Source organism: Danio aesculapii, chromosome 10, assembly GCF_903798145.1.
Source record: "Danio aesculapii chromosome 10, fDanAes4.1, whole genome shotgun sequence".
NCBI lineage: Eukaryota > Metazoa > Chordata > Actinopteri > Cypriniformes > Danionidae > Danio > Danio aesculapii.
This window is the reverse complement of record NC_079444.1, coordinates 43,821,183-43,832,478: the sequence shown is the minus strand read 5'-3', so window position 1 is coordinate 43,832,478 and position 11,296 is coordinate 43,821,183.

The following is an 11,296-nucleotide window of genomic DNA, read 5'->3' as shown; positions in this document are numbered from 1 at the left end:
TTTTATTCATTAATTTATACATTTATTTATCAATTAAATGTTTTAATTATTATGATCGATTTATTTGTTTATTTATTAATAAAAATTTATTAATAATATTTTAACTATCAATTGAAATTATATTTCATTATTTAAGATTATTTATTTATTTAAATGTTTTATTATTAATTTTATTTAATTATTTATCAATTACAATGTTATTTATTTAATATATAAATATAATCTTTATTTTATTTAATATTTGTATTCATTATTTATTTATCAGTTGAAACATTTGTTTAAGTAATTATGATTTATTAAAATTTATTTAAATTAAAATTGTATTTATTATTTATTTACTGGATTATTTATGTTTGTTTTAATTATGATTTATAATGATGATTTTTTTATTTAATTACAAATTTGTATTCGTGATTTATTTATTTACTCAGTTATTTATTAATTGAAATGTTTGTTTTAATCATGATTTGTTTATTTATTTCCAAATTTATATTAGAAATTATATTTATTTACTCAATTGTATTGCAGAGGAGGGCGAATAATTGTGTTTGATAACTAAATATCAAGCTAATCTAATTACTCCACACTGCAAGAAATATCTATTAATGAGCAGTTTCTGTATTTAGTAATTCACAAGTGTTTTTGGTTTAATTACGGTCGTGAGTTGCATTATGGGATGTTGATCTCTGCTTTTTCAGCTTTTAATGTTGTAGATTTAACTTTACAGTTTAACAAAGTGAATCCTATTGACATTTCAGTTGTTTGAAATAATGTAATGTATAAGAAATAGAGAAATAAGTCTGTAAAACAACAGAAAATGTACTGTACACTGAAATATACAACGCCAACCCAGACAATATATCACTGCAAACTATTAAAAATGTCAATAAAAAGCACCTTTTCACGCTTTTCAAGGCTAAAAGTTGTCAGAAGGAAGATCAAGCTCCCATAATTCAACCCAGAATTATAAATAAACTGGAAAAATCAAAACATGAATCACAAAATACAGAGAACTGCTAATTCACGCATGTTTGTTTATGGGAAGAGATGTCAGGATCCGTCACTTCAGCCGTTCCCACGAACTCTCAAACCCACGAGAGCGAATTCAGTGGGAATTTGTGTGTGTTTGTTATCATTTTTGTTGGTTGTTGAGGGAATACAGTCTTATAACATTTGGCAAGAGTTAAAACCCAAGAGTATTTCCAGGCGCTCGGCTTATTAGCACCTACTGCAGGAAAGACGATGAGATAATCAACAGCCAGCTTTATCAGATTCATTAACGCATCCATACAAGCTAATTAGTGATTGGATATGCACTGTGGCCTCACGGCAAGCAGAAGATTACTGGTTCGAGTCCCAGCTGGGTCAGTTGGCATTTCTGTGTGGAGTTTGCATGTTCTTGCCGTGTTGGCGTGGGCAGTTTTTAGAGTGTAAAAATGCATTAGTTTGCTAAAAATAAATTTAAATCGCCCCTTCAGATCGTCAAAACATTTATATATTGACTATATATATATGTATACATATATATATATATATATATATATATATATATATATATATATATATATACATATATATACATATATACATATACATATATATACATATATACATATATATATATATATACATATATATATATATATATATATATATACATATACATATACATATACACATATATATATATATATATATATACATATACATATATATATACATATACATATATACATATATACATATAATATACATATATATATATATTCTTCCCTGAAAATACAGTGTTTAGTAGGATCTAGTGCTGGGCATGAAGGGGTCAGGATTAATTGCATTAAAAACCGTCTCCATTGGCGTCTCCATTGACCGTCTCCGTCTCCATCAGACTCTATTGACGTGTCCATGAGGATCAACTGGTTCATGAGTAAATGTTGAGGGGGAAAATGTTTGTCTGTTTTCCAGCTCAGACGAATCATTAGTTCGTTATTCTTTGAACAAACATCCTGATGATTCAACGCTTTCTTCCCCTTTACAACTTCTTTTATTCCTCATAGTTACAGTAAATGATGCTAATTGAAGATCATTTGTTCATAACTCTCAGAACATCCCTGTTTAACTGAAAACATATATTCGTTAACAGTTTTCTCTTGTGATTAATGCCTTTTCTGTTTGTTTATGCATTTTAATAGTGAATGAGATGGAGTCTCTGTTCTGACAACTTTTGATGTTGAAAAGTCTGATACTATCAACTTAAACTATGCAGATTTTTATTTGTCTAATAACTTTATATATACAGCTGAAGTCAGAATTATTAGCCCCCCTGTATATTTTCCCCCCAATTTCTGTTTATTGGTGCGTTTGTTTGTTTTTCAACACATTTCTAATCATAATAGTTTTAATAACTCATCTCTAATAACTGATTTATTTTCTCTTTGTCATGATGACAGTAAATAATATTAGACTAGATATTCTTCAAGACACTTCTATACAGCTTAAAGTGACATTTAAAGGCTTAACTAGGTTAATTAGGTTAACTAGGCAGGTTAGGGTAATTAGGCAAGTTATTGTATAATGATGGTTTGTTCTGTAGACAGTTGGAAAAAATATATAGCTTAAAGGGGCTAATAATATTGACCTTAAAATGGTGTTAAAAAATTAAAAACTGCTTTTATTCTAGCCTAAATAAAACAAATAAGACTTTCTCCAGAAGAAAAAATATGATCAGACATACTGTGAACATTTCCTTGCTCTGTTAAACATAATTTGGGAAATATTTAAAAAAGAAAACAAACGGGGGCTAATAATTCTGACTTCAGCTGTGTAATTATAAATTAATATTTAATAATTTAAAAAAAATATTAAAAATAATAATTAAAAAAATCATAATTTCTCAGATCATTGGCATGACATATTGCCAAAGTATACATGGCATAACAAATATTTAATAATAATTAAATAATCTAACGAATCCTCAGAATCAAAACTAAAGTTATGGAAAGAAAATATAGAAGATGAAATATCTCTAGAGGATTGGAATGAGGCATGTAGGAAAGCTCAGATACAAACAGTCAATAGTAGCCTGAAACTCGTACAGTACAAATGGTTAATGCGAACATACATAACTCCTGCTGTATTGCACAAGTTTAATAGCCGCGTTTCCACTATCGCACCTAAAGCGAGCGAGCCAGGGCGAGCCAAGGCCAGTCGCGTTTCCACTATCACTTCCGGGGCGTAATCGGGCCAAAGCGGGGCTTCCTTGGGGCCAGCGTCCGGCCTTTTTCGGCCCGCCGAATACCTTGGGCCAAGGAGGGCCAACTGGGGCTTCGGGGCGGGGTTACGTACAAAGGCGGAGTTTTCCTGTCAGGTAAAGAGGAGACAAGATGCTTTCTTCCCTTACATTTGTTTTGCTATCGCGCTTGATCAACTCACTAAGAAGAAGAAAAAATAAATGCCGCCGAACTCGAATGTCCTTATCCAGGGATCGCTGTCTGGCCTTACACCAACAGACCACAAACAGTAAAAAAGCAATCGCTTCGGTGTTCTCCATCTTCCAGCTCTCGTAGTGATGCCAGCTTGTGTTTGTGGTTATAATTTGAGTTTTTTGTTCCCGCTGAAGTGGGCGGGTTGTGTGACGGGTTGTGTGACGTTTGATTCGGGGGACGTTCTGGGGGCGGTGTTTGCGTGACGCGCTGCAAGCAACTAGCCCGACAGTGGAAACGCGACATGATTTCGGCCTCATTTCTCAACCTCCCGGGCTATTGGCCCAGCCTGGCCCGATTAAAGCCCTGGCTCGCACTGGCCCGATAGTGGAAATGCGGCTAATGATAATATTCCAGATACCTGTATAAAGTGCAATGAGGTAAGAGGAACACTTTATTACTGTTTTTGGGAATGTGTGAAAGTGAAACCCTTTTGGCAAGGTGTTATTGAAATAATTGACCAAATTTTATCAAAGAAGTTACCATTAGATCCTAAGATTTTTATCCTGGGTATATTTCCTGTCAGCCCAAAGCAAAGAGGTCAGATTCATAAACATGTGTATTTTACAAGCTAAACGTATTATTGCTCTTAACTGGAAAAATATAAATGAACAGGAAAGTGGATTAAAGAAATGGCATCGCATATGTCAATGGAAAAGATCAGGTACATTGTCAAAAAGAAACAAAATGTGTTTGAAGATATCTGGAGACCTTTTAAAACTTCCTAAAGTACAATGTAAATGTTGACAGCCTGCTATAACAACAACAAGCTTAGGAATATGGGAAGTATCATGGTCTAAACAGACTCAGGAAACACTCTACCTGATTTGAACATACCCCCCCCCCCCTTTTTTTTTTCTTTTCCCCCCTTTTTATTATATTTATTTATTTGTTTATTTATTTTTATTTTATCTATTTATTTATTATTATAATTATTAAATTTTATATTATTATTATTAAGTTTTTAAGGGAATGGGTTGTTGGGAGGGAGAATGGGGGGTAAAAAGTTTGCATGATTATTATTCTGTAACTGTGTAATCTGTTGTGATATGCAAATTGAAAAAGCAGTAAATATATTGTACAAAAAAATAAGAAGTAAATAATAGTAATAGTTATGTGAAGAGAGTTTTCCCCCTTATTGATTTCTCCTTGTTTTTGCATGTTTGTCTCCCTTTAATGTTTCAGTTCAACACACAGATCTAAATATACATCAAAGATAACACAAGTAAACACACCAAGCAGTCTGAAAGGGCACCTAGGTTACCCCTATGTCCAGATTTAATATAAGTCTTTTGTGTCCCCAGAATGCGTCTGTAAAGTTTCAGCTCAAAACACCCATCAGATTATTAATTAGAGCTTTCATTAGTGTGGATTTTATAGCTCTAAAAAGCTTGTTGCTGTTTTTGTGTACTGCGCCTTTAAGGCTAGTCCTGATGAAGTGCATCTGAAGTGAATCTCTGTACTTCCTTACACACATGCACTTAAACACGTGTTAAACTTGTGAAACTCACTCTTGATCACGTTTGATGATGATTGATGATCCTAGCGAACTGAACAGAGCTTTTATTCCTGATTGCTTTGCGCACGTCCTCTCTTGTTGATCTGATTATGCACGTTACTACGGAGACATGTTAATACCAACACAATCTCATGGCAATTCGTAACTTTTTGATTTAGTGGCTAATTTGTACGAATTCGTACGATCCAATTCGTACAATTTAGTACGATTCGCTCATCCGCCAATGACGGATGGGTTTAGGGGTGGGGTTAGGTGCCACGCCTCCTTTTTAAAATCGTACAATTTCGTACGACTGAACTCGTACGAATTAGCCACTAAACTTTCAAAACGTAAAATACTTACGTTTTCTCGTGAGATCAGGCTGGTTAATATGCAGCTGTCAATCAATTCAGTGGGACCGTACTCCTACGTCAAGTTGCGGTCGATCTGAAAACCGCTCCAATTGGCCCACCGTTTTTATGTTGTTAAATTGAAAAAAAAAGAGGACTGTGTGTGTTTATTTCACCCCAATATGACGGTCTTTACACCATACATGCACATATGTCTGTCCAAACAGCTTGTAAAGTATATTTTTCACCATAGGTGCCCTTTAAAATGAAACTAAAATAAACTAAATACAAAACTACATAGCCCTGTATGAAAAAGTGTTAACCCAACGATTCATTTCTAACAATCCAGGTGTATGTGTGTCTCTCTCTGTCTCGTCTGCTCTGCTGAAGGTCAGATCTGCTGTTGATTGTAAAAGTCTCCGTCCGATGATTACTGCAGGATTAAACGCGGGAGAAAATAGTGCAATGACGATCTGTGCTGTGCTGATACGAGTGTTTAAAGCGCAGGTCTGGATCTGCACATGCTCAGCTGTTGGAGAGCGCAACACTTTTCCAGCCATTGAGTCACTGAGTAAAGATGCTCCAGAAATAAACTCGTCTTCCTGGTGACCGAAGCCCTAATGTAGGAAACGGGAGCAGAGCCGCATTCTGGGTTACATACAGTTGAAGTCAAAATGATCCGCCCTCCTTTAAATTTAGGTTTCAAATGTTTGCCAAATGATGTTGAACAGATTCAGGAATTTTTCACAGAATTTCCTATAATATTTTTTCCTCTGGAGAAAGTCTTATTTGTTTTACTTCGGCTAGAATAAAAGCAGTTCTTAATAGTTTTAAAGCCATTTTAAGGTCAATATTATTAGCCCCCTTAAGCAATATTAGTTTTGGATTGTCCAGAATAAACCACTGTTATACAATGACTTGCCTAATTACCCTAACTTTACCTTAATTACCCTAGTTAAGCCTTTAAATGTCACTTTAAGCTGTTTAGAAGTGTCTTGAAGAATATCTAGTCTAATATTATTTACTGTCATCATGACAAAGAGAAAATAAATCAGTTATTAGAGATGAGTTATTAAACTATTATGATTAGAAATGTGATCGTCTTTCCGTTAAACAGAAATTGTGGAAAAGGCATACACAGGATGGCTAATAATGCTGACTGCAGATGTATTTAGGAAGGCCGCTGACCCAGTTTAATATCATGCATTTGGACGGGTCAATTAAAAATCTTTGCTGGCTTTTTTAAGGCCATGATATGCGTTTTCAAACCCAAAATAGCCTCTGCAGCAGACTGACCGATACCCTGAACGTCAACACTGACCTTGTTTGCTTTCTACTTTTGTGTAGAATTGAAATAGGAAAAATACATTAATTTAATGGCCCTTTACACATTTCCTCTCGGTGATAATTACAGTAAATTGTGCTAATTGCTAATATATTTATATAAAATATGAATATTCAGCTGAGAAAATAAGTATTGAACACGTCACAATTTTTCTCAGAAAACATATTTCTAAAGGTGCTGTTGACTTGATATCTACACCGGATGTTGATGGCAACTAAAGAAATCCATATATGCAACAAAAACAAGATTAATTAGTTTACAAATGAAGTTCTGTGTTATAAAATGAATGACGCAGGGAGTAAGTATTAAACACATGAAGAAAGGGAGGTGTAGTTTGACAGTGAAAGCCCAGACAGCAGCTGAAATCTCTCAGTAGTTCTTCAGCAAGCCTCTGCCCTTCCTCAATGTAAATGAACATCAGCTGCTTCAGTCCAACATCTACATTAGCAGATGAAACCAGGGTGGACATTTCAGCAGGACAATGATCCAAAACACAGCTGAGGTGACTCTCAGATGCTTTCAGAGAAAGAAAATCAAGCTGTAGAATGGCCCAGCCAATCACCTGATCCGAATCCGATAGAGAATACAGAATAAAGCTCAGATTTGATAGACGAGACCCACAGAAGCATCAATATTTTGACACTCTGTTGAACTCTGTGAGAAACTCACACCTGAGCAATGCATGAGGCTTCATTCTCCATATGAGAGGCGTCTTTAGGCTGCAGCACCAAAAAGTCTTTATATAAAGTATTAAACACATTTCAGTAGTTCAGCGCTTTCTCCTTGTGTCGTTGTTATTACACAGAACTTCTTTTTTCAGTTTTTTTGTTTTGTTTGTTTGTATTGTTTCAGTTTTTACCAAAATCTTCTTCAATTCCATGTCAACATCTCCTTTAGGAATATTATTGCCAGGAAGAGACGACGTGTTCAATGCTTATTTTCCCCGCTGTATGTATATATACAGTTGAAGTCAGAATTATTAGCCCCCCCTTTGAATTGTTTTTCTTTTTTAAATATTTCCCAAATTATGTTTAACAGATTCAGGAAATGTTCACAGTATGTCTGATAATATTTTTTCTTCTGGAGAAAGTCTTATTTGTTTTATTTCAGCTAGAATAAAAGCAGTTCTTAATATTTTATGAACCATTTTAAGGTCAATATTATTATCCCCTTTAAGCTATATATTTTCCAACTGTCTACAGAACAAACCATCATTATACCAATATTATTTACTGTCATCATGACAAAGATAAAATAAATCAGTTATTAGAGATGAGTTATTAAAACTATTATGATTAGAAATGTGTTGAAGAAATCTGCTCTCTGTTAAACAGAAATTGGGGGAAAAATAAACAGGGGGCGAATAATTCTGACTTCAACTGTATGTGTATGTATGTATATATATATTTATATATATATATATATATATATATATATATATATATATATATATATATATATATATATATATATATATATATATATTAACTAGTTTGTCTGTGTGGGTCTGTCTTTGTGTTTTTGTGCACGTGTCTGTCTGTGTGTCTGTCTGAATGTGTGTTGGTGGTCTGACCGCTCTAATTTCTCTGAGCAAGCAGAACAATATTTCATGTGTGTCTGTGTGTGTATATATGTGTTGGCACTCTTTAACCAGCCGTATTGTTTTAAGTACAATCAGAGTTTCACCAACTGCAGAAAAAGCACTTCAGACAGCACTCACTGCAGATCTGCCATTGTCTGCTCCACTAGATCTGCCATTGTTTGCTCCACTATATCTGCATGGAAATTTGGCTGAAATACACTTTATTTTGTACTCCATTTTATTGCTCTTGCATCATAAAAATGATCTGGTGAACTGAGCGTGAACACAATGACCCTAAAGTTTGCTTAGACTTTAAGCCTCCTCTGTGATTTTATTTTAGTAGCATTTTACTGCCTAAAAATACAGAACAAATTAAGGATTTTCTGGATTATTAGAAGATTAATGTATAAATCATTTGTGACATAAAACTCCCTTTTGGTCATTGTAGTAATTTCTGTAATATTTCTGAGCTTCAAACAAGAAATATTTGGTTTTTAGAATTTAAGTGAAATGTTTCAGCAGGTTATGTTGAAAATAATGCTATTAGAAAATAGTTTTAGTTAGAAGATTTACTTGGTTATTTTCTGTTTTTATTTTTAGTTTTTTATGTTAGTTTATTAATTTTATGTTAGACATTTTTGTATAATGGACACAAATAATTTATAGTATTGTTTCTATTGTTTTCTTATTTTAAACAGTTTAATAAATAAATATAAATATAAAACCTTTTAATTAGTTTTTGTTTCTTTAATCACATTTTTATTTTAGTTTTAGTAGTTTTATCAGGAAATATTTAAGCGGCACAAAATTATTTCTATTATTAATATTAATAGTTGTTACTTTCAGATTATTTATTAAAAATGTGTTATAGAAATTTAATGTTTGTCACTTATATTAATTTACTTGCTTTGGTTTTATTTTATTTTTTGATTTTACTTGTTTTATTTCTGTTTTACCATTTATTATTGTGTTTTTTCTCAAATATTTGAATTTTTGTTTCCATTTAATTTCAGTTTCATCTATCATTATTATTATTATTATTATTATTATTAACAATTATTATTATTATTATTATTATTAACAATTATTATTATTAACAATTATTATTATTAACAATTATTATTATTATTATTATTATTAACAATTATTATTATTATTATTATTATTATTATTGTTGTTATTAACAATTATTATTATTATTATTATTATTATTATTATTATTATTATTAACAATTATTATTATTATTATTATTATTATTATTATTATTGTTGTTATTAACAATTATTATTATTATTATTATTATTATTATTATTATTATTATTATTGTTGTTATTAACAATTATTATTATTATTATTATTAACAATTATTATTATTATTATTATTATTATTATTAACAATTATTATTATTATTATTATTATTAACAATTATTATTATTATTATTATTATTATTAACAATTATTATTATTATTATTATGATTATTATTATTATTATTAACAATTAATATTATTATTATTATTATTAACAATTATTATTATTATGATTATTATTATTATTAACAATTATCATTATCATTATTATTATTAATATTATTATTAATATTATTATTATACTATTTTAGCTATTTTATTCCCACATTTTTATGCTTTCCGTTGCAGTTAACTGTAATAAATCTAATATATTGACATTTATATATCGTGTGACATAAGTGTTCAACTATTTCCTGAGGTCGCTGTGTGTCCCTCCAGCGGTGACCTTTGACTTTGCACCGTGGTAAAGGTCAGATTAAAGCCTGTCCTTCAAGGCTCGGGTTTTTGCTTTACAGCTACAGAAAGATTTACAGATGAACACTTTATTAGCCGAACACTGATCTCCATTCAGATCTAAACAAAGAATTGATCAAAAATGTCAAAATACAAAAACAGCACAAAATCAACCATTAAATAAAAACAAGCTCACATAAATGTGTCTTAATTAACTCCAAAAGCTGATTCAGACACATTTATTTAAGCTTGTTTTTAATTGATGTTTCATTTTGGACTGCTTTTGCATTTTGCAACCCAGGCTCATTCTGAAAATGCACCCCTGTGTACATTTCTGGAGAGTGCCAGATACGTCCCAGGAGCTACGATTTATTATTTTTTGTCCAGTTTTTGTTTTCAGGAATCCACCAGAGGGCGCTGTGTACGCTTTTTCAGTATTCAAGTTTTTTTTGCGGGTGCCATTCATGCCTGCTGTTCTTGCATAAATCCACCAGAGGCCGCTGTCGCCTGACTGAATAACCGATTGACTGACGCACCCTCCTCCTCATGGAAAAGCCCTCATGGCTGCCTGGTTTTTACCACGTTTTCAGATTTTACCACATTCTCACCCTGTTATTTACTTATTTATACCATATCGCCCCATAGCAATCGTTTTAAAGACGAAATGCAGCCATGTGTGCATCTGGCTACATAATTTGCGATCTCCAGAAATGCAAATCGGGCTACATTTTCAGAATGAGCCTGTGTTGATATTATGTACTGTTTTAAGCATTTTAAAATGGTTTAATGTTTAAAATAATTTTCTGTAGAGCTTTTGGTTTTTGAAAAGCACATTACAAATAAAAACCATTATTATTATTATTAATAAAACGATTGTCTTTAGCAAAATCAACTTCAAAGTCTGTATGAAGTCAATCTGTACAGTATTTATTTTGCTAGCGCACATTGTTAAGCCTGGTTTATACTTCTGCGTCAAGTGATCGGCGCGACCTACGGCGCAAGCCTTGCGCGTAGCCGTGCATTTATACTTCTGCGCGCTGTTTCTGTTGCAATACACTTCCGAAACGCTAGCTAGCAGTAGGTGTCTATGTTTCTCTGTGTCGAGTTCCTTCGCTGGTGTTTTGTTTTTTCTGAACACTTCCTTAATGTACATGGGGCTCAAATTCGCTCATTTTGAGGCAGAAAACCGGCGGACGTGCAACAACTTTAATCATAAGTTAAACACAAAACAACAGTCTCCATCCAGAGCTCCTTCACGGGACTCCACACTTGTAAACA